Source organism: Scylla paramamosain, chromosome 27 (genome assembly GCF_035594125.1).
Source record: "Scylla paramamosain isolate STU-SP2022 chromosome 27, ASM3559412v1, whole genome shotgun sequence".
In the NCBI taxonomy this organism is placed as follows: Eukaryota; Metazoa; Arthropoda; class Malacostraca; order Decapoda; family Portunidae; genus Scylla; species Scylla paramamosain.
Genome location: NC_087177.1, coordinates 1,819,001 through 1,825,000, shown reverse-complemented (window position 1 = coordinate 1,825,000; position 6,000 = coordinate 1,819,001). Strand labels below are relative to the sequence as shown.

Sequence of the window (6,000 nt, the reverse complement as noted above, 5' to 3'; positions counted from 1 at the left end):
GTTTGTCTGCCTGTATGTATGTATGTATGTATGTATGTATATATATGTATGTATCTATGTATCCCTATCTGGTTACCTCTTCGTCCTTACCTGCATGTTTGCCACTTTACCTGTCTGTCTACTGCCTCACATGCACGCCACAGCAAGTTACAAAGGTGACACAGTATAGTGTACATAAATAGATACACAATAGATACACAATTCCAGCGATGATATAGATAAAATAAGCTTACGTGGATTATAGACATGTCATCATACTAAAATTGAAATAACTAACTAGATTACGTGAATTCCAAAGGCCTCCTGAGATTACTTCCATGGAATGAGTACAATGGGATTACATATTCCAATATTAAATTTTGTTGTATTTAAATAACTGTCTCTGAAACAGGAATAGCGATATCAGGTGAGTAATATTTTTCGCGTAAAAATCTTGGTTTTCATTTCCTTGTGTACTCGGATTTCCAGTGAGTATTAACGATTATCTTGTATTTCTTCATTAACAAATAAAACAAATATACGTTGTAGATAGATTTATTTGTTTTAAGTTTCTAGATTTTGCTTGTTAAATATTCAAGGCAGTATTGAGTACATTTTAAATTTTCAGGACTTGATGATAATGTCAACTATTCTTGCTACACATATTCTCAACAACAACAACAACAACAACAACAACAACAACAATTACTACTACTATTACTGTTGCTGCTATTGCCGTTTCTACACATAACAAACAACAAACCACGTATACAACATATGTAGTTTCTTTATTACAGACAGACGCAAAGGAGGGAAAAGGACCAATAAGAGACAAGAGAAAAAGAAGAGCTGTACAAGTTTAACACAAGAGTCACACGAACGGAAAGACAGTTTAGTCCTCTGCAATCCCATTTTAAGTGGTCTTTTCCTTCTTATTTCGTTTTATGTCGCTTCCCGAAATCTCTCTCTCTCTCTCTCTCTCTCTCTCTCTCTCTCTCTCTCTCTCTCTCTCTCTCTCTCTCTCTCTCTCTCTCTCTCTCTCTCTCTCTCTCTCTCCGTCCAACATTTGCCTTTGTGAGGAGTGACTGCAGACTTGTGATGTGTTAATGTCACTAGCATAGATGTGTACAAGCAGAAATTCATATTCTTTAGTGAACATTTAATTCCGTATGCAAGAATTTCCACTGCTCAATTTCATCTTTGTTTCATTACATCCATCGGAGAAACAAAGAGTAATTAGTTCACGACTGTTTTCCCTTACTCTCATACAAGTCACTCCAATAATTTTCATCACTGGCCCTTGATGAGAATGTTTAATTAAGACAGTGTCCAACCGACCTTTCCTTCTTGTCTCCGTGCCTCTGAAATAATTATATTCCCCATGCACCCTCTCATTGCTTTAGTCCATTTGCCTCATAAACAAAATAAAACAGTATTGTTATTACTACACACACACACACACACACACACACACACACACACACACACACACAAGGGCACCCACCTTGAGGCTGTTAATGGCTTGCCTCGCTTGATCCAGCTCATACGCCACCGCCTTCTCTCTCCTGTGGGCCCTCTCCGCGTCCTCCCTCGCCGCCGCCACCGCCGCCCTCGCCTCGCCGCTCCCCAGCATCCCGCCACCTCCCAGCACCCCTCCTTCGAGCTCCAGCCTGTGGGAAATGGTAATAACACAAGTAGTAGTAGTAGTAGTAGTAGACAATGGCAGCGGAAGTTTGATGCAAGATAAAATGGATCAGCAGGAAAAATCTTTGTGGAAATTCGTGAGTCGTGTAGCGGGAAGCAGCTGAGTCCACAAGGAGCTTATTGTCGACTTGCATGTTTCCTTCGATGGCCTCCTCCTTTTCCTCTTCGTCTTTCTCCTCCTCCTCCTCCTCCTCCTCCTCCTCCTCCTCCTCCTCCTCCTCCAGTTCCTGCTTCTGCTTTTAATGTTTCTTCCATCCCGCATCTCCACAAGCCGTCTTCTTTCGTCTCCTCTCCTCAAGACCTCCCGCTTCTTGCCCTTGACCTCCTTCATGGTCTTCTGTATCTCTCTTTGCCTTCTTCCTTTTCTCTCTTTCGACTCTTCTTGATCTTCTTGAACTTATATTTTCTTCCTCTTCAGTTTAACCTTTCTGTCCACAACCTTATTTCTGTTTTTTCTTTTTTTTTATTTCACATTAGTCTTGCTCCTCCATTCAGCTTCATTTTATATAGTTTCTCTCATCAATCATTTCTTTTCGCTGTCTCATGCTCCCTTTTTCCCTTCCTATCCCTTGTTTCGCTTCTCATGCCCTCGTTTCCTCTGTCTTTTTCTTCTAGCTTCTCCTCCTCCTCCTCCTCCTCCTCCTCCTCCTCCTCCTCTTTTTATTATTATTATCATTATCATTATTATTATTATCATGATTATTACTATTATTATCATTGCCATTATTTTTACCAGTAGACTAATGTTTGGCTTCGATAAACGTCAGGTCCTGGTTTTTAGTCCACGGTTAAGAGAGACAATTTTCCCTCTTCCTCTACTTCCTCTGTCTGTCTCTCTTTGCAGCCCATCTTCTATTGTTTATCGTTGTCAGATCTCACAGTAGAAGCATCCAATCTACTACCACTTCACTTCCATACTTAAACATTTCCGCAATTATTTAATTTATGGCTGCAGCTCTGCCACACTTAAGGATTGATCTCGCTTGTACCTCCTAACCAATTCCTCTCCATAATCACCAGTTCTTTACGTGCTTCCATTCCCTATATATACCTTCTCCTTGCTATCCACAAAAACTCTATCTTTTCTTCATTATCTTCTTCCCACGCTCCTCTCTTCTCACCTCCCTCCTCCTCCTTCTTAACTTCTTTTCAAACAACTTCTTATTCTCAATGAACTTTTCACTCAACTTCCAACCAAATTCTTCATCTTTTCTTGCTTTACTTTCTCTTCTCAGTTCCTTCATTTTCCTGTTTCAAGACCTATGTTGTGTTTTCGTCTTCATTTTAATTTCCTCTGGCACATTTTCCTACAATATAAATATTTTTTTATATAGTCTCCTCTTATTTTACAGCCTCCACGATCTCAGTTGTCCACCACTCCTTTCCCTTACTCCCCCACGAGGCTTCTACAGCATACTTTACTATTTCTGGTGCTATTGCAGTCACTATATCGTTGTTAAGCACCTCGTTTACATTTAACCCTTCCCTAACTGTCCCCCATACCTTCTCTCAGTCTTTCACATGCCTCCTCATATTCCTCTTCATACTCTTTTCTACCCAGCTTTTCATTAGCCACTATTGTACTCGCTTTATTTATAACCACCACTAATACCATACTTCTTTCTATCTCTCATCTTCATCTTACCTACCTCAGCATAATGACCTAACCCATTAAAAATCCCTCTCTCTCTCACTTTCCATATTCTCTTATTCACAGGTACATGGTTAGTCAAGCTCTTCTTTTCATTGCTCCCATCCCCATTCCTCTACGTGTACTTGTGATTCACTGAATATTGGCAGGGGTTTGTCAGAGGCAAGCCATCTTCTGCATGTTAAGTCCACAAGATAGATTTGCTTCCTATTCCCGTTCACTTCATCTACTCCCAATTTCACTCCCACACCTGCTCTCTCTCTACAGTACTCAATAACTTACCAGGAAAATAATAACATATAAATCAAACAGGACAAAAAAAAAAACAAAAAAAAACTGTAGAAGAAATTAAAATAAAAAAAAAAAAACAGGTTGATCATTAGCAAGCATTGGTGGCAGCGAGTAGGATACCAATAGAAAGAGAGATAGGAAGTAAGGGCGGAATATAGGAGATGGATAAGGAGATTGAGGACAAGATGGATGGCGAGCAAGATTGAGGACTATAGGAAAGGAGGTATGGAGGCCCCGGCACGATGGATGGAGGCGGCCAAGGACAGACAGCGATGGAGAGCCTTTGTAGTAGTCGATGTGGGTCTGAGATGTCTTAAGCCCCCGTGAGTGAGTGAGGGCGTGAGTGAGATGAAGTACGAGGTCTACAGGAATAAGTGAAGGAGTGAATGAGTGAGTGAGTGAGTCAATGAATGAGTGAGTGAGAAAATGAGTAAGAAAGAAAACAAGATAGCGTTAATATTCTCTCTCTCTCTCTCTCTCTCTCTCTCTCTCTCTCTCTCTCTCTCTCTCTCTCTCTCTCTCTCTCTCTCTCTCTCTCTCTCTCTCTCTCCTCAACACACACACACACACACACACGCTTTCCCTGAAATGAACGAAATCCTAATCTACTTAACTCAATTCAGGCCAGGCTTCCAAAGGTCATTAAATAATATAAAACAATAGCAAACCGAACACTGTTAAATAAATGAATAAACAAATAAATATATGTGACATTCTCCTTGAAATAATAATGACACCGAAGAAAAGTAGATAGAATGAGAAAAAAATATAAAAATCATTAAAATGCAAACGTGTGGAGTTAGGTAGACCAAAATTTACTCATTCAATAACCTAAATACACAAGAGCTTCCCGAAAGTACATACAAGAGCCAACATTTTCCTCACCTCTCCCAGCAGACCTTACCTTCTCCTGAGGTTTTCACACTCATGCTTCCAGTAGTGCGCCTGCCCCGCCTCGGCCTCCAACTCCCGCAGTCTGCCCAGCTCCGTCTCAACCTGAAACAGAAAACGGGGGACCTTAGTAACCTCCCGGAGAAATTAAGAGAAAATGAAGGCCGTTAAAGACAAACTATAATAAAACATTTGAATTATGTTTATCGGAAAATGTGTATGGAATGAAACCGAAGGCAAGAGAGAAAGGGGTTGCAAGAAAAGGGGAATGGAGTGTTGAAGAGGTAGAAAACAAGACAATCCATCAAAGAGTGGGAAAAGAGAGAACAGAAACAGGAAGAAATAGCTGAAGGCAGAGAGGACAAGAAAGAAGTCAAGGGCAGGAAGGAAGAAAGAGGAAGAGAGGAAAGGCGGCGGGTTTTTCGAGGGTAAGATGAGTGAAACATTAAGAGGAAAGAAAAACAGGAGGAGGAGGAGGAGGAGGAGTGTTCATTCTTGCCAGTGTGAGATATCCTACAGGCGGGACATTTGGGTACCCATAATGCCACAGCAACGACAAATACCCTAATTACATGGCACTTCTAGATAGCATAGTTTGTGTATAATGCTCGTTATTAGAATCACTATACCACGACAAGAAATAAGAAAAATTCGTGTACTTCTATTCTCTCTCTCTCTCTCTCTCTCTCTCTCTCTCTCTCTCTCATCTCTCTCTCTCTCTCTCTCTCTCTCTCTCTCTCTCTCTCTCATGGGGAGGGAGCGATGTGACATTATTAGAATATCGAAAAATAACTTGCTGAATAATTTTATAATGTCTAAGGAACGAAGGAAGAAGGAAGAAGGAAGGAAGGAAGGAAGAAGGGAAGACCAAAGGAGAAAAGAGTAAAAAACACTATCGCTATTAATCATATATATTATTATTATATGTTATTATCAATTTGGGTTTCTTTTTTTCAATTTCTTTCTACATTATAATATGAAATACATTTATATTTTCCCTTTGTTTACAGAAAATTACTTCATCTATTTATTTTTTTACGGTTGGGAGAGAGAGAGAGAGAAAGGAGGAGGAAGAAAGGAGAAGAAGAGAAAGGAGAGGACAGGAGGAAAGAGAATATTATGAAAATGACACAAAGAGAAAAAATATATGGAAAGATAATGAACAAGGGGGAAGGAAAAGGAAGGAAGAGGGAATGAAGAAGAAAGAATAAAGGAAGGGAAGAGAAGGATTTGGGGCATTTACGTTTATTTTTTTCTTTTTATAACCAAATATTACCTTATAAAGCTTTCCTCTCTCTCTCTCTCTCTCTCTCTCTCTCTCTCTCTCTCTCTCTCTCTCTCTCTCTCTCTCTCTCTCTCTCTCTCTCTCTCTCTCTCTCTCTCTCTCTCTAAATTTCCCATTCCTTGTATTATTCACGTATTCAACATTTTCCCTCCTCTTCTATGTTACGTGAACCCTACATTTCCTTTTATTTTCATTCCCG

General features: G+C 40.0%; 1 protein-coding gene across 1 annotated transcript in view; it reads right to left on the bottom strand.

Annotated features, from left to right (window-relative positions):
* The window catches only part of LOC135114024 (trichohyalin-like), a 188,426-nt gene that overhangs the window by 166,502 nt on the left and 15,924 nt on the right, over positions 1–6,000 (bottom strand). Inside the window, exons 2-3 of the mRNA XM_064029651.1 lie at positions 4,530–4,621; positions 1,484–1,649 (exon numbers count right to left, since the gene is read on the bottom strand). The gene's annotated coding sequence lies outside the window, so the exon portion shown is untranslated. The remainder of the gene's footprint in view (positions 1–1,483; positions 1,650–4,529; positions 4,622–6,000) is intronic.